The sequence below is a fragment of the Mustela lutreola genome, chromosome 16 (genome assembly GCF_030435805.1).
Source record: "Mustela lutreola isolate mMusLut2 chromosome 16, mMusLut2.pri, whole genome shotgun sequence".
Taxonomy (NCBI): Eukaryota; Metazoa; Chordata; class Mammalia; order Carnivora; family Mustelidae; genus Mustela; species Mustela lutreola.
The window spans coordinates 19,483,768-19,501,692 of NC_081305.1; the positions used below are offsets into that span (position 1 = coordinate 19,483,768).

Sequence of the window (17,925 nt, forward strand, 5' to 3'; positions counted from 1 at the left end):
TCTTAGACACAGAGATACCAGATGTGGATATCAGACGTCAAATGGCTGATGTGGACAAAGGAAGGACCTGAAACCAAATGGGCTACTTGGGTAGGGTAGTGGGAGGCTGCCTTCTGGAGCCAACATGAATTCTGATAGAAAGATACAAACATGTAAGGGCATAAAGAGGTTGTTCTGGTATCAAAGGCTATGGTTCAAAAGCCCAAAGAGCAGTCTGGCCATGGGGTCTGGTGGGTGGACAGGCTTGATCAGGGAGAGGCTGGGCAGAAGGTCCCCAGTCCCCGTGTCTGCTTTGTCACTTAGTACCTGGGCCACCTGGGGCTGGTTGCTCTCCTCTCAAGGCCTTCAGGTCCCCCACTGAAACCTAAATCTTTTTTTTTTTTTTTTTAAGATTTTATTTATTTATTTGACAGAGAGAGAGTGATAACAAGTAGGCAGAGAGGCAGGCAGAAAGAGAGGGTGAAGCAGGCTTCCTGCTGAGCAGAGAGCCCGATGCGGGGCTCGATCCCAGGACCCTGAGATCATGACCTGAGCTGAAGGCAGTGGCTTAACCCACTGAGCCACCCAGGTGCCCCTGAAACCTAAATCTTCTGTCTGGTTGAAGACGTGAGGTTGAAAATGAGTAAGACATTGAGCCTGGCTCCACAAATAACCATTTCCCTCTCTCTCTTTTTCCTGATTTCTGGAAAATCAATCCCACATGGCTAGTGGCCTCTGGCTATAAAATGAGGCCAACCCTGTGACCCACCATTGTGAGTGGCCGGTGTTGTCCTCATTCTCCCCCGAGAGGACTGTCTGGGAGTCTGCCTCCGAAGGTGACAGCAGGAGACTGTGGGATGGCAGCTGCCTCCCCACCAGCCTGCCAGGAAAATGAGCCAAATCGGCTTCGTCTTCCTGTAATCTTTAAGCGGAGATCTGACATCCTGCCATGGGGTTAGGTACGAGCTGCAGCTGCTCCTATCGCAAACATTTTCTTCTAAATGAGGAGAAAGCCCCTGAAAAGAACCTACTGTCATAGGCCGAATAGCGGTCCCCAAAGAGGTCCACGTCCTTGTCCTCGGACACTGTAAATATGCCACCGTATGCAGCCAGAGGGAGTCAGAGTTGCAGATGGAAGTGAGGTGGCCAGTCGTTGTCGGTACTGTGGGGAGGCGACGCTGTGTTCTTTAGATGGGTCTCTGAAAGCAGCGGCCAGAACCAAGACAACAGTGTGGCAGAAGGAGGAGAACTTGACCGAGTTTTGCTGGCTTTGAAAATGGAAGAAGGGAGCCAGGAGCCCAGGAACGTGCGTGGCTTCTAGAAGCTGGACAAGGTGAGGAAATAGCTTCTCCCCTAGAGCTCTGCTCCAGAAGAGAATACAGCTCCGCTGATGTCTTGGTTAGCCCGGTGAGACCCGTGTTAGACTTCTGCTCTACTGAACGATAGGATGATAGATGTGGGTCGTTGGACGCTAGCACATGTGTGACCGTGTGTCGTAGCAGCCGCAGAAGACTAAACTACCCACCACCTCTCATGTTCCTCCCTGAAACCAGCAGGCCCTGTTACTCACGTGTTCACACGTTCCTTCAGACGGTCCTTCACTCCTGCCTACGCACTTTTACTCATGGCTTCCTAGAGTTTAGATCCCTAATTTTAGTAAATAGATGTTAATAGTAGAAACTATTTTCTAGAGTCTTTTCGAAGAGTAAATCAAATGGAACAAGTAAAAGACGTCGCACGTGGACAGGCATCACGCGATACTCATCAACGTTCGTTCTCTCTCTCATTGTTACTCTTCCTGCTATTCAGACAGCTGGTGTGTCCTGGGCACCAGGCTGAGCTCGGGCCCTGGTTCCTGGGTAGTTCCTGGGTGGGAGAGGAGGTCGGGCAAGGGTGGAAGTGGGTGTCCCCAAAGCCCCACTCACTGACTTCTGCCGCCTTGACCTGCAAGACACATTACTGGCTATGATCTTTCAGTTAGGCTCATGGCTGCCCTTGCCTGAAATCAGGGTTCTGTTATTAGGGAGAGGGGAGATTGGATTTTAGTAGGAAATTGTGCACCGTTGGTCGAGGCTTTGGAAACAAAGAGGAAGTTGAAGAGAGAACGAAGTAATCTTGTTGGGCTGTACCTGATGTGCTATAGCTTTCATCTGTGTCCTACCATGGGACCACGGGACCTCCCTGCCACGTCGTAGGCTTATCTCCATTTCAGTTTGGTCAAACAGAGACCCAAGAGCACGTCGCTTCCCGGAGGCAAAGACAGAAGGGAACCACTAGACGCTGCTTCCCAGTCCAGGCCTCACCCATCTTCTTCTACCTGCCTTGTCTTCAGTTACAGGTGCTGCAGACTGAAACCCACTAGACTAGCAACCGCACTTCTCCTCCTGGCTTTGCTCTCTGGCTCGACTGCAGAACGAGGTGTTTCCCCAGCAGGACGCTGGCGGGTTTTGTCGGACCTTTGCGGCGCCTCCCTTTGCGCGCTGTGGGAATACTGCTGCCTTCAGCCCCCACACCATCCTGGGCCCCGGCGCGAGGGCAGCCAACAGGCGGCACCGGGGGTAGAGTCCACGCCAACTAAGCAGTCACCATTGGAGCAATTGTCAAAAACAAAAATAAAAACAAAAAACTAAAAACAAAACCCTTCTTCATTTCTGTGTCTCCAGAAAGCACATGTCCTCTCAACTTTCCCTGGGCTGCAGGGGACTGCCCTCAGCCCTGCCTAGCACAACCCCGTGTCCCCTCGCTAGAGCGTCCGTCTCTTGCATCATGGATGCCCGCGGTGCTTGTCTGTTTACACTTCCAGGCAACTTTGTGCTTCCTGGGTGCCGGCTGGACAGCTCACCCCATCCTGTGCCAGTGAACTGTCACGGAAAAGCCCTCGAGGTGGCTGACACACAGGCAGGGAGTCCTCACGGGAAAGTCATCTGTCTGAGCCAAGACCTGCTATCCGCTGACCCAGCTGGGATTGAGGCACATTACTAATAAGACAGACAATGGGCCAGTGCATAAAAGGGGGCCTTTAGCTATCATTTGGAAATCATTAGTTCTGTAAAAACCAGTTCAATGATGAGGCTCAGTATCTGAAGCAAAATCTCTTAGAAACAGCTGTGCTTAGGGGCACCTGAGGGGTTCAGTCTGTTCAATGTCCAACTCTTGATTTCCGTTCCGGTCATGATCTTGGGGTCCTGAGATCACCCCCTCGGTCAGGCTCCACACTCAGGGCAGAGTCTGCTTCAGATTCTCCTGCTCCCTCTCCCTCTGGCCCTCCCCCTGCTCACACACATACCCTCTCTCTCTAAAATAAATAAACACAATCTTTAAAAAAAAAACAAATAGTTGTGCTTATAGATGCCCACGGGTGACTGACGACAGAGGAGAGCCACCGTGTGTCTCTGGGACCACATAAGGAGGCACAGCAAGGGCCTGATGCCGTCTTGCAATGCCTCCTCTTTCCTAACTTCGCCGCGCAAGGGCTGACCAGCAGCACTTTGCCGAAGGCACTGGAATATGCCTGGGACTTTACAGCCGCAGGAACTCTCATCCAGAGGTGTTCCTGGAACAGGCTTGGGGGATTTCACTCCTCAATTAGGACGGCTTCCTGCGTTGATGTTGCTAATGAGCCTGCCTCCACCGCTGCAGGATGACCCCCATGATTAAATAAGATGGGGCATGTAGCGCCCCCCCCCCCCGTGGAAGTGCAGACCCTCAACGTCCCTCAGCAGCTTGTCGACCTCTCTCCAGGAGGACAGGGAGGCGTTCTGTAGTTTCTCCTGGCTCTTTCTCTGCACGTTTATTTTTCGTGCAGTTGAAATAGAATCCAGAAGAACAGAAGGAGCAAAATAAAGTTGACTTGAGTAAGTACTTGCTGTGAGTGAAGCGTTGTGCCACGGGCTTTTAATCATCTGTTTGTTTCCTTAAGGTAATGCCTTTATATCAAATTTACAGATAGAAAACCAAGCTTGGGGAGTTGCCCCTGCGTGAGTACAGGCAGCTATTAAATCTAGAGCCAGGATTCAACCCTGATTAGTCGGACTATGAAGCAAGTTCATGTCATTTCCACCATGTAAATGAGAAACCTCCCATAATCCACATTTTTACCCTTATAAGTCTTAGATAACGGATGCTTCCTATTATGCCCCAGAGGCAATACAAAATCCTGCTGTGCTTTACAAGCCCTCAGATGAATATTAAATTGCATTTGAGGGGCGCCTGGGTGACTCAGTGGGTTAAAGCCTCTGTCTTCTGCTCCGGTCATGATCCCAGGGTCCTGGAATCGAGTCCCACATCCGGCTCTCTGCTCAGCAGGGAGCCTGCTTTCTCCTCTCTGTCTCTGCCTACTTGCGATCTCTGTCTGTCAAATAAATCAATCAAATCTTTTTAAAATATTGCATTTGATTAAAACTTTGGGCCAAAAACCTGTTGCCACGTCCCATCATTGAAAGCCAGCATTCCACGTGTGCGGTAGCTGTACCTTCCCACCAAATAAGACGATTCAGTGCAGGAGAAGAGCATTAAGGTCCCCGGCATTCCAGACAAAAGAGTTTTCTCTATAACAAATGCAGCGGAGAAGAACTCACAGAGTGTTTTGAGAACCACGTGGGCGGTAGTGGTAGGGACTGTTCCTGATAAAGGATGACAGTTGACTTCTGGTCTTCTGCTCTCTCCTTCATCTCCAGAAGTTTCCATTTCCTGTCTGGTGGGGTGGGAGTGGAACGGAGGAGGAATGTTATTCTTCCCTCATTTTTGCCTTTTATGTACCTGCTCCCTTTCTGGGTGGGAGGGGTGGTGGCCCAGGATCTGTGAGTCGTGGTGACGGCAGAATAGGCCCTCATCTGCCGCTAACCTCCTCACCTACACTGGGCTCGCTGCCTGATAAGGAGGAGGCTTGAGTTAATCTGCTCGTGAATCTGCCTGTGTCTGTTCCACCCACTGCCAGTCCCCTCCTTGCTCAGGAATGGACAGTGAAAGGATTATAATCCCAGTGCTTTCACTTCATTTTCTCAACACGAATCCCCCCCGGGGCAGGAATTATTTCACCCAAGGTACAGATAAGGAAACTGAAGCGCTGGAAACCTAAATGATTCCTCAAAAGCCAGCAAGTCCTTGAGCGGTGGGGCTAAGCCTTAAGTCCAGGCACTCAGTGTACCCTGGCAGAAGCCGGGGTTTTGCAAAGGCTGCAGTTCCCAGCTTGGAGCCCTGCCCCAGAGGGCACTCTGGCTGGTGCTCTGGGTATCTGGTGACGTGTCTGGGCGCTGGCTACGACCCCTGATTTCCACATCTGTAAGAGAAGGAAGCTGTTACTTGTATCACTAAAGAATTTTCCTTGTTGGGAAAAAAAAAAAGTGTTCTTTCCTTCCAACTTTATAAATAAGGCCGAGAGGATTGAATGATTGAATGTTAACAAAATAAACCCCTCAGAAATAAATGAACATTTCATATTGCGCTTCATTTCAGTTTCATGAGCTCTAAAATAGCACTTCAAGTGATTAATGTTTTCTTCATTAAGCGTAACTAAACCCAAGTAAAACCTCGGTCTTTCCTCTGAAATGTCTTCTTAGGAGATTGAGGGTAGTTCATTTTTAAAAGTAACCCTTTGAGGGGCGCCAAGGTGGCTCAGTTGGTTAAGTTTCTGACTCTTGATCTCAGCTCAGATCTTGGTCTCAGGGTCGTGAGTTCAAGCCCTGCATTGGTCTCCAGGCTGAGCATGGAGCCTGCTTAAAAAATAAAAACATAGATGAAAAATTAAAGTAACACTTTGAAACCTGCTGTTGGCAGCTCCGGGTTATGGGGAGATTGTGGAGTTTCGTATCTTGTGGTCCTGGTGTCTCGTGGTCCTGGGCTTGGGTCTCAGCGCTGTGACTTCCTAACTGTGTTTTGGAAGGAATGAGCCTTGATTTCACGTGAGAATATGGGGATATTAAAAAAGAATTGTCCAACCTCAAATGTCAGTCGTGTGGAGGGAGACTCAACTGGGAACTGGCCCTCAGTCTCCACTGAAGAAAAGCAGTTATCATGCTACAAAGACCATGAAAAGAGGCCGCCTGGAGGTGACATTGAGAAGGCCACATTGAAAAGAAGCCTGAAAATCCCAGAGAGAGCCAGAGAAGTCCCACCACCCTAAGCCGCAATGGAGCTCAGCCCACGGCTCCCAGTGAGCGAGTTTCTAGCAAGACTGGTAGGAAAATCGCCCACAGCTGAAACCAGGTTATAAAACCATGAGCCAAATGGAGATATTGTTGTTTGTCTTTGGACAATGCGTTTTAGAATGGTTCGTTACACATCAGTAGCTAACTCCAATGTTAGCATCCATTAGTGAACTCACAGCATCTCAACTAACATCAGATCAGCAGGGGATGCTGTGGTTGCCTCTTCAGGACTCAGGCTCCCATCCCCCAGCTGCTGGTGACACTGGTAGCTGACCGTGCATGGCTGAGCACCTGTCCAGAATTTGCCTCCCACCATGAGAGGTGCCTCACCAGAACTCAAAATTCCTTCCCTGGGCCGCCTGCGCTAGATGACCCATCTGCGCAGAGGAAGAAGGTCCTGGCGCCTTTGCCTTCCAGCAGGACGGACAGCAGTGAAGGGTCATCCCAGCTCTAGAGGTCCTCAGGGCCACTGCTGAGACATCGCCTATTAAATGCATCCCTCTGCTGGGTCCAGCTTCCTTCCCCCTGCTAGGTCTTAACCTTGAGGACTCGGTCCCGGATTCTCTGGCAGGCCAGTCTCGGTCTTGGACTCTGCTTCCTGGGGAACCCAACATGGAACACCGGGCTTCCTCCCATCTAGAAGTTTTTGTCTTAAAACCTTCAGGACACAGGGTGATTTGGCCCAGAGCACCATTCCTGGAATGCTGCCTCTAGCCACAGCCCCTGCTCCATTACTGACTTGTGTCCTCTGTGAAGGCTCCATGGCCTCGACAATAAAGAAAGAAGCAAAAAAGCCTTGCCCTGAACCCAAAGAGAGTTTCAAAAGTTTAACGGTAACTCAGGGAAACTTATAAATAGCAAAGACACACAGGGAAACATATTAATCTTTACCAGAAATGCAGGAAGTGCAAATTAAATCCACCTTGAGATATCATTTTACACTGACTAAATTAGCAGGACAAAGTAAAAATAAATTCAAATACACATTGCTGGTGACATTATGGTGAATATTGGGTCCTCTTAAGCTGCCAATTTAAACAGAAGTTTCTTAGGCTGGGAGAAAGCAGTATGGTAACACATAGTCGAAGCTGTAAATATATCTTTGCCCCCTGGCCCGTTAATATGGATGTATCCGCACAAATTTGTTTAAGAGAAGATTTGGGATTTAAACCCTGATCTTCTCGATTTTACTAGGCTGAAAAACACACCTGCGAGTCAATAAATATGGAGTGGATAACCGGCTAGAAGGTGTAGTTGGTGAATTGTGGGGGGTACATATTCCAGGAGGAAAAACAGTCGTAGCTACATTTGTAGTGGCTCTTAAATCTTGCTTTTCTGACGGTGGACATCCACATTGCCCGGGGCATTACTAACAGGTACAATCCTGAGCCTGACCCCAAATCTTGAGAAGCAGAGCTGATGTGAGCTGGACCTGGGGATCTGCATTTTAAGTAAATTCTCCAGGGGTCCTTGTGCCTCCCTCGTGCACAGTCCCCTGTGCCTTTTTTTTTTTTTTTTAAAGATTTTATTTATTTATTTGACAGAGAGAAATCACAAGTAGATGAAGAGGCAGGCAGAGAGAGAGAGAGAGAGGGAAGCAGGCTCCCCGCTGAGCAGAGAGCCCGATGCGGGACTTGATCCCAGGACCCTGAGATCATGACCTGAGCCGAAGGCAGCGGCTTAACCCACTGAGCCACCCAGGCGCCCTCCCCTGTGCCTTTTTGAGGGCACAGGGAATTAGGAGGGAGATTAGAATTAGGAGGGAGAATGTCTTTTTTAAATTTGTTATAGCTATTTTGTTATTGTGTTTTCATAATCGTTAGATGAAAAAAAAATTGCCATTTTCCTTGAGCCCTCCTGAGAAAAGTCTTTTTAGTTACAGGTGTCTTAATAGTCCCCCATTATGGTGCGTCGCTTAACCTAATCCACGCAGGTAGGTTAAGTATCAAGAGAGAAACATCTTGCACTCAGGAAAGGTCATTCTTATCATTATTAATCGTGCTGGTAATAGATATTTATGATATACTGAAGAATCGCCCATTATTAACCATTCCCAAGTGTCCTTGGGCTCCATGTCAAGCATACCTCCAGTTTCCAGCTTGGAAGGTCAGGATGGCTGATGTGTGGCCAGAGATCTGTCCCTGGGTTTAGGGAGAGCTGTTTTGAAGGTGGAAGCAGAGGCGTTAAACCCCAAAGCTTAAAAATACTGTGGCCCTCATCTGCAGAGAGGAACCACGCGTGCAAGACAGGCGCACCTCCGAGTGAAATCGACAAGAATCGGGAAGACAGGAGGAAACATCACCTTTGGACCAAGTCGCCCCCTCCTCGCCTTGTGGAGTCATTAGCACAACTGGAATAGCGGTCATAAAACTGATACATATTTGAGCCTCAAGACCTTATTTCGGTGGCTGTTTAACTACTGTGTGCTAACCCGGCAGACTTTCTGATCTTTTAAAGAATGTGTTTTTCTGGCTGTATCAGAAACAGTTTTAACTCCAAGTTCTATTATGAGGGTGAGTTTTCAAAGGGGAGCCCTCGATGCCATTTTATGTTCTTTTCGCCTCATTTCCAGGCCAGGAGAGAGAAGGAGAGAGAGAAGATCGAAATGCAGGCACACGTGCACATGTGCGTGTACACACACACACACACACACACACATCATGTAAGAGCCTCTAAACAGCAGATCATGAACACAGTGAAGGAATATTACAAAGTTGCAGAAGGCAACTGTTGATGCCACGGAAGCCAAATGAGAGAGGCAGAGACTTCCTCCTCTGTCTCTGCTGTGTCTGAAGGAGAGGAAACAAAAATCTGCCCTTGTTTTCCTATGAGCTGGGGCCAGGTCACTGGGGAACCGGATGGCTATCAGAGCAGTGAGTCCTAGTGAAGTTGTGCAAACCCCGGAGTTCAGAGAAGTCTCAGAAGCTTTGGTTTTCCTAACAAAAGAAGCAGTGGTTATAAAAGGACATTCTGATTAAGATTGATTCTTGAGAACCAGATCTCACTGAGTGGATTAAGATAAGGAAATGAAATAGCTGGCAAAGGGCACTCAACTCAATCTCGGGCTTTATTTTCTTTAAATCTTGCCGTGTTTGTATGAGCATTTAAGTACTGCGTCAAGCGAGGCTAGTTAAGATAACTCTGATTAAATGTCGTAAACAAAATCACAATTTTACTTTTCTATATTTGATTAAAAAAAAAAAACCCTCATGCTTACTTTCGGAATTTCTGGTAAAATATCCCTCTTGTAATTCAGACCGTGGACCTCGTAAATAAGAGCCTGCCTCTTCTCTGAAAACCCCGGTGTAGAGTGGCAGTGATCATATTAGAGTCAGGCTGAAGCCTTTGGGTCCTTTAGCTCTGTGTACACGCATGTGTGTCCATTCCTCCTCCTCCTCAGAGAATTCAATATGATTTATAAATACAGATTGCTATGATACAGAATTCTGAAAACATAAATTCTAACTAAATATTAACATCTTTTAAAACGTGGGGGATTTGAGGATCGTTGATTGAACTGGTTTCCACGCTTATGTATATATTTGAAATATTTTCCCACCAAAAACCCATAGCAGAGAAATTATCTGGGCCAAGAAATACATAAATATATGGTGGTAGCAGTGTGTGTGTGTGTGTGTGCACATGCATGCACATACGCGTATCTCACAGGTAGTAGGTGAAATGTGCATGTATGGCTTCATAGCAAGCAGCAAAGTTTTCTGTAAAGAGTCAGCTAATAAATATTTTCAGGTTGGCAGGCCATACTGTGGTCTCTGTTGTATCTACTCAACTCTGCCGTTATAGCAGGAAGGCATCCATAGACAATACATGAACAATTGGATGTGGATGTGTTCTAATAAAACTTTATTTGCAAAAACAACTGGTGGGCCAGAATTGGCCAAAGTTTGCCGATCCCTAGAAAATAGACCAGGCGGTGTCTCATTAGAATTGTCTTTTCACACTCCTTATGTTACTAAAGGAGAGACACTGAAACCCAGATTGGTGAAGTGACGTCTCTAAGACACACAGCAAAGCCAGAACCAGAATCTGGATTTCTTTGATGTTCTCTCCATCCCTCTAACACAGAGTAGAAACCAAAGCGGCAGCTCACTCCACAGGCAGAGTGGCAGGGGCTGGAGGAGAGGGTCGAAGCATAGGACGGAGAGTGATGATGCACCCGCGATCTCCCAACCCCCCAAATCTCTCCTTCTTGACAATCTTGGGAGCTTGTCTGTGTTTCGACCGTGTTTTCATGTTTGTTTGGTTTTTGATGGTGGATGACCCACCAGGCAGGAGGGTTGGATCTGCCATCCAGTTAGCTCTGCAGCCTTAAAGCAAGTCATTGGGCTTCATTTTCTTTCATCTTTAAAATGAGGGGTTTGGCTTCATGAGTTTGAACTCCCATTTCCTTCTCAAATATTATGATTCTTCAAGCGTATTCCTTCCAGCTCAGCATTTCCCCCATCAATCCACAAGGATTCACAAGTTGGCTAAACCTCAGGCCAGGAACGCAGATACTTCTAAGTAACTAGACCCTCAGAGCCTCAGCTGCATATTTCTGGGTTCACCCGGCCCGGCCCCTCCCTTCCCTTCTGTCAGGGCATCCAGGGAACCTGGTGACCTCATTGCTTCTGGGGCCCCGGAGTTGGGAGTTGATTACCATAATAAAGGTACCCACCTGCTCACAAAGCCTTTCTGTTTTTGGCTGGAACTGCTGAGCTGGGCATTTTACCAACTCAGTATTCTTCCTTATAGATTTATCTATCCCTTTAGAACCTCTACTCCTCGCCGAATTTCTTCACAGTAAGCAGTTTTATCACACACCAGACCCTGATGTCGGCACGCGCAAGATGCGAGGAGGCCCTCCCACGGTCCTGTTCTGGGAGACCCTAACTGTCCTTTCTCCACTCTAGGACTTCCATCCATTGACAATATCCATGTTAGGGACACCTGGGTGGCTCAGTCAGTTAAGCATCTGCTTCACCTCAGGTCATGATCCCGGGGTTGAGGACCCCTTGCTCAGCAGGGAGTCTGCTTCTCCCTCTGCCCTTCACCCTGCTTGTGCTCTCGCTCACTCTCTTGCTCTCAAATAAGTAATATCTTTAAAACAATTTAAAAAATATTAATAGGGCCACCTGGGTGGCTCAGTGGGTTAAGCCTCTGCCTTCCGCTCAGGTCACGATCCCAGAGTCTGGGGATCAAGCCCCACGTCAGGCTCTCTGCTCAGTGGGGAGCCTGCTTCCTCCTCTCTCTCTCTGCCTACTTGTGATCTCTGTCTGTCAAATAAATAAAATCTTTTAAAAAATTAATAAAATATTCCTTAATTAATAAAATATCCCTGTTAGCTAAAGTCTAGTTACATTTTCTTACTTGAAAACGTGATGGAAGAAACAGAATACTTGATTCAGTCTGGAGATCTGGGTTTAATCCTCAATGGCATAGTGACCAAGACATGTCACCTAGGGTGAGTCCTGTAAGTTCTCTCCAAGTTCCCCAACTAAACAGTAGAGCAGGTAGCCTCTGCCTCATTTTTCCACAGTTCACTCGATGGTTCTGAACTCTGGTTCTACATTGGAATCACCTGGGAAGTTAGAAAAAAACAACCGTTTGAATTTCTGAGCCCTCTCTGTCCTGCATTCTCCTAGATTCTGACTCAGAATTCCCAAGGCTGATGTCGAAGCACTGAGCATGACTGGATACCCTCCAGGTCATTCGAGCAAGCCAACCAGGCTCACAAGCCACAGGTTTGAAAAGCCTGAATGATACCCATATGAACTCCCCTTCCAGAAGGGCCTAGTCAGTGGGTGGTACTATAATTTTTGTCATTATTTCATTTCAAATAGAGATGACATTCTCTACAAATAAATCCCAAGTGAAATACAACGAAAAAGTGCATAAAGTGAGGCAATGCGATATTGTGATTAATAATAAGAAAGAGAGATTTGGTCTTTGTCCTGCCTCTGGCTTACCGCTCCCCAAACCCTTGGAATTTCCAGAGCCATAAGAGCAATGGGAGTATCTGTTGTTATATTGGGTCTCTTGTCCTTTGTTGCTAGAATTTCCCCAGAACCATAAAAATGAAGCGGCTGTGGGGCGCCTGGGTGGCTCAGTGGGTTAAAGCCTCTGCCTTCGGCTCAGGTCATGATCCCGGGGTCCTGGGATCGAGCCCCGCATCGGGCTCTCTGCTTAGCAGGAAGTCTGCTTCCTCCTCTCTGTCTCTCTCTGCCTCTCTGCCTGCTTGTGATCTCTGTCAAATAAATAAATAAAATCTTAAAAAAAAAAATGCGGTTGTTTTGTTGTTCGCAGGAAACCTCTTTCAACTGCACCTGAGTTATGTTACTGAGGTGACTTTAGGAATCCCCTAAAGCTGGGGATGGGGGAGGTGATTGGCTACCCAAAGCTTGCTGCTGGAGAACCAACCATGTGATGAGATGGTTGGAACATTCAGTCCCACGCTCCCAGAGACTGAGTTCAAGCATATACAGCCAATGATTTAGCCCATTGTGTCCGTGAAATGAAGCCTCCAGAAAAAAACCCAGAGGACAGGATTCAGAGAGCTTCTAGGTCCCTGAACAAGTGGAGATCTGAGGGAGAGGGCCTGTCAGGGAGGGTGTGGAAGCTCTGCACTCCTTCCCGCATACCTGTGTGTCCCTTTTGGGTAGCTGTCCCTGAGTTTTATCTTCTTATAATAGACTGGTAATCTGGTAAGTAAAATATTTCTCTGAGTTCTGTGAGCCACTCTGGCAAGTTAATCCAACCCTAGGATGGAGTCATTGGAAGCTCCAATCTAGAGCTGGTAGGTCCCAAGTGCAGGTGACAATCTGGGCTCGTGACTGGCAGCTAACGGGGATGAAGGAGAGTCCCGTAGGACTGAGCCCTTAACCTGGGGGATCTGACACCGTCTACCTAGGTCTACCCAGAGATAGTGTCAGAGTGTAGTTTAATTGCAGGACACCCAGCTGGTGTGAGAGAATTGCTTGGTGCAGAAAACGCCCCCTGCACACATTGAAATTGCTCACAGGACCCTATGCAGCCTATCCTGCTACCTGTTTTGATTCTTGGAGGTTCCTCTTGAGATACAGCCTTTCTAGATTAAAATTAGGGTCAGGAAATCTAACCACCCAGCAGCCCCACAGGACTGGATTAAATGTGCTGCCAATTTGTTTAATCCTATGGAAACCCTGAGAGAGGAGGTTGGTGACCCCATTTTTTTAAGTGGAGCAATTAAAGCTTGGGAAGGCCCATCTGTATCGGAAGTTCCCGTAGCTGGGAAGTGGAAGTATTGAGACCAAACATCAGAGTCAAGAGTTCTTTGCATTAGATTTTTAGCTGCTTCCTGATCATACCATGGAGCTTGAAGCCACATCATTTCAAATCACAGATGACAAGGGAGTAACACTAATGATGGCAATAATATCACATTTTCATTATCATCTTACGTGCTAACTCTTAAGAAGCTTTCACATCTTTTGTATTTCAGAGAATCCTCTTATTGAAATAGCAACCTCAGGTGGCTGCTATAAGACTGTCCTCCAGGGGTGCCTGGGTGGCTCAGTGGGTTAACTCTGCCTTTGGCTCAGGTCATGATCCTAGGGTTCTGGGATCGAGCCCCACATCGGGCTCTCTGCTCTGCAGGGAGCCTGCTTCCTCCTCTCTCTCTGCCTGCCTTTCTGCCTACTTGTGATTTCTGTCAAATAAATAAATAAAATCTTAAAAAAAAAAAAAAAGAAAAAAAGACTGTTCTCCATTTAAATGTGGTTGCAGTTTCAAAAGTTGCAAAATATCCTAGGGGATGAAATGCTCTGCGGTCATCCTAGCTAAGTTCTCAGGCTATCCCATTATGACCTTGCACAACGCAGAAGAGGAGGTTGGCTCGCTGGCTGCTCACCCCACCAGGGGGAGACAGCAATTTGCAAAGTGACCCAGCAATTCCACCCCTGGGTACCGACCCCAAAGAAATGGAAACATACGTCCACACAAAGACTTGTGTCTTTGTGTGGACGTATCTAAGTTCTTCATATCCGAGTTCTTCTATAGCTAAAATGTGGAAACTACACATGGGTCCTTCGACAGTTGACTAGCTAAACAACACATGGTCTGTCCATACAATAAAACACTGTTTAGCCTGAACAGGGATTGAGGTACTGGCTGCAGCATGGCCAGATCTCAAGGAACATTGTGCTCAGGGCAAACAGCCAGACGCAGAGAACTGCTTCCTGTATCATCCCGTTGATATGCAATGCCCAGAAAAGGTAAACTCGGGAGTCGGAACGTGGACCAGTGGTCCTTTGGAGCAAGGAGGTGGAAATGGGTTAATAAGTACAAGAAGGATCTCCGTGAGCTGTTAGACATGTTCTAAAATGGAATTGTGGTCATGGTTGCGCTTTTATGAGCATTTATTAGAAAATGATTCAATGAATTACTTATTTAAAATGGATAAATGTGGCAGTATGCAAATTTTACCTCACTAAAGTGTATTTGTACGTGTGTGTGTGTGTGTGTGTGTGTGTGTGTGTGTGTTTGGAGCCTTCCAGAAGCAAAACAACAAGGTCACTGTGGTTCAGACTATTGTCTGAACTTCGCCGTTACTCACCAGAACTTTCAGGCAGAATGTCACACATCTAGCCTTTGGGGAATTGTACCGGAAATTAGATTCAAGAGATGCGTTTAAACCCAATTCCACTCTATGCATTTATATGAAGACCCTGACCGTCCCAGGAACAAGAAGGTATAAGTCATCCTACTGTGCTCACGTCCTACTGTGCTGCCCTGAATGTGTGGCAGGTTTTTGGTCATAGGGATCCCGCTCTCTGGCTATGGAATAAGAACACAGGGCAATGGAACACAAGGACATCTCACACTAGCCACCCAAGGGGCCACCCAAACCAAACCAGCCACTTCCTGCAGATGCCAATTTAGGGACTGGTTTGCTAATGTTTCCCAGATTCAGTGGCTCTTAGCTGAATTGCAGGTGAATCACTGTCAAGTCTCTTTTTTTTTTTTCCTCCCCTTGACCCTGCTCCATTCAGAAAACCCACTTCCGTTCTTTCTCCAGCCAGGACACCATGCAATATTTTAGGTTTCTTTTTTCATACGTATGATGACATCACAGATTTATCTTCTTGGAACTTGGGTGTGATTATGCTGACCTACATTCCTGACATGAAGATATGACTGCAGGTGGCCAGCGCAGCCATTATCTCTCAAAGGCACTGCCATCCTAGATTCTGGAAATGCCAGACTCCCCTGTAGATAGAATGCGGGGCATAGATATTGGCTCGACCTTCTTATACTTCTTACTCTCTTAAATACGAATTGAACAAACAGTTGCCTTTTCTCTCTTTTTTAAAATTTTTATATTTTTTAAAAGATTTTATTTATCTATTCGACAGACAGAGATCACAAGTAGGCAAAGTGGGGGGGGGAGCAGGCTCCCCGCTGAGCAGAGAGCCCGATGTGGGGCCCGATCCCAGGACCCCGAGATCATGACCCGAGCAGAAGGCAGAGGCTTTAATCCACTGAGCCACCCAGGCACCCCGCTTTTTCTCTTTAATATTGGAATATTCCTGGCATTTCTCCTTCCTGATCCCTTCAGCTACTTCTGCTCTTTCCTCATGCAATTGGAAACAAAGCCTGCTGCAGAACTGGGTCATCCCCGTGCTCCAGTTAATCTAGATCCCACTGCCTGTGCAAGTGGGCAGTGATAGAGTTACCTGTCCATGTCAGGCCACCCTGACATGGACAGGTAACATTAGGTCTGTGCCTTCCCCAGGACTGGAGGGACTCAGATTAGGATGCTTGGCCCTGGAGGAATTCTCTGCATGTTTGCAAAATAATTAGCTTTGGCTGCTCCTTGGCAGGGGTCTGCCAGCTCTGATCCCAACCTTCCCTGGACCCACAGCTCTAACACTAACCCTAGGCCTAGACTCAGATGAACCCTTCTCTTAAATGTAATAAAAATACAGGGTACACAGCATGGTGCCTGGTCCGTTTTCATTACTAACATTATTTCACCCTTAGCGCTACCTATCGCTTCATCCCAATGATAATGTTGTTAATCCTATATTCAGGTTTAATAAAAAAAATCACATCCATTTGTTGGATGTCTAGAGTATCTCATGTCAGAATATCTCTCACCATTCTATTAATTAATCTGCCTATAGATTTAGAGATTACACCTATAGATGTATATAACCCACCTATAGATTTATATACCTATACATTCCCCAAATCAATTTCTCCATTAGATTTCTATCTGTCTTCTATCATCTGCCTATCTATATTTAATCCAGGTTTTTGAGGCTCAGCACTATTAGCATTTTGGGATGGGTAATTCTTGGGGGTCTGTCCGGTGCTTATAGGGTGTATATCAGAATCTGAACCTCTGTCCACTAGATTTTAGTGGCACTCATTACCCAAGCTATGGCAATCAAAAATGTCCCCAAACAATGCCACATGTCCCTCTGGAGGAGAGAGAACAAAATTGATCTATTACCTAGTAGTTTGTTTCTACTGCTTCATTCAAGAAGGTATGAAGTAGACATTATCATTCCCATTTTTCAGATGAAGAAATGGAGGCTGTGAGTTTAGGTGACTTATACAAAGGGACACAAGTATTATGTGGTGAAGCTGGGTTACAAAGTAAATTCACTTGATTAGAAGAAGCTATGTCTTTCTTTAAAAAGGCTATGTTTTTTCTACGATAAATCAAAAGATTATTTTATCTATGTTTATTATTGTTATTTTTAAAGATTTTGCTTATTTGAGAGAAAGGGAGAGATCATAAATGGGGTGGGGGAGCAGGAGAGGGAGAAGCAGGCTTCCCACTGAGGAAGGATCCTGACACGGAGCTCGATCCCAGGACCCCAGGATCATGACCGGAGCTGAAGGCAGACATTTAACCGACTGAGCCTCCCAGGCGCCCCATGGTTATTTTAAATTAAATGTAATGCTACACATTTTATCCTCCAGGCAATTATTCTCCTTTATTCTCCACCTAAAATCATTTTCCAAGTTAATTTTGACTCTCAGGCCAATACACGTGTCTTGCAACTAAAACCCGTGTGAATGTATTTATGCCCCAAACTCCTGCATTCTTATCCCGTCTTCCCCTTCAGATGTAACGTTATTTCCAAGCCCAGTTCTCCATCCTGGTGCTTTCTAAATTCTGTTTCCTACCATCCTACACAACGAGGGCTGGATCCCAGACTGGAGGAGGCCGTTAACCCAGCAAGAGAAGTGGGTGCACCCATTTACAGCCAGGACCAAGTGTAGTGCCCCATCCTACAGAAGAATGCATAAGATCCCTGCCCCGGTGACCCACTGAGTAAATGCTTGAGGCCCCGGGGCTGCCGCAAACCCCTGAAATTGGGATATTTGGAAATTCCACCCATAGAAAGCTTTTATTTGTGCTTTCTAGCTACACACGGGAGCTTCCAAAGATAACTTCTGAAAAACTGAGCAAATGAAAGAAGTGGTTTTTAACCGATCAGTTGACTTCTCAGGGCCTGATCTTTCGGCCCGGCTTGGATGCAGGCATTTTAATTTCTGCCACAAGACTCTGACAGCCGTTAGATGGCCGGCGGCTCCTGGCCCCCATGTTCAGGATTCGGACAGGGAGACACATTGTTTTATAGCAATTAACGGTGATACTTGGAAGAGATGGCAACAAGCTGAAAAAAATGAATTGAAAATTTAACCTTCAAATAAAAATACTTAGACCTTAGGCTTCCATCCATAAGCAGCTTATGCTGTCTGTGCACATTGTTTTATTATTTAAGTATTTTCTACACCATTTCTG

At 46.7% G+C, this 17,925-nt stretch overlaps 1 long non-coding RNA gene across 1 annotated transcript in view; it reads left to right on the plus strand.

The window, feature by feature from the left end:
- LOC131818550 (uncharacterized) overlaps nucleotides 1-17,925 on the plus strand; it is a 179,462-nt gene that overhangs the window by 144,668 nt on the left and 16,869 nt on the right. The gene's annotated exons all lie outside the window — the stretch shown is intronic.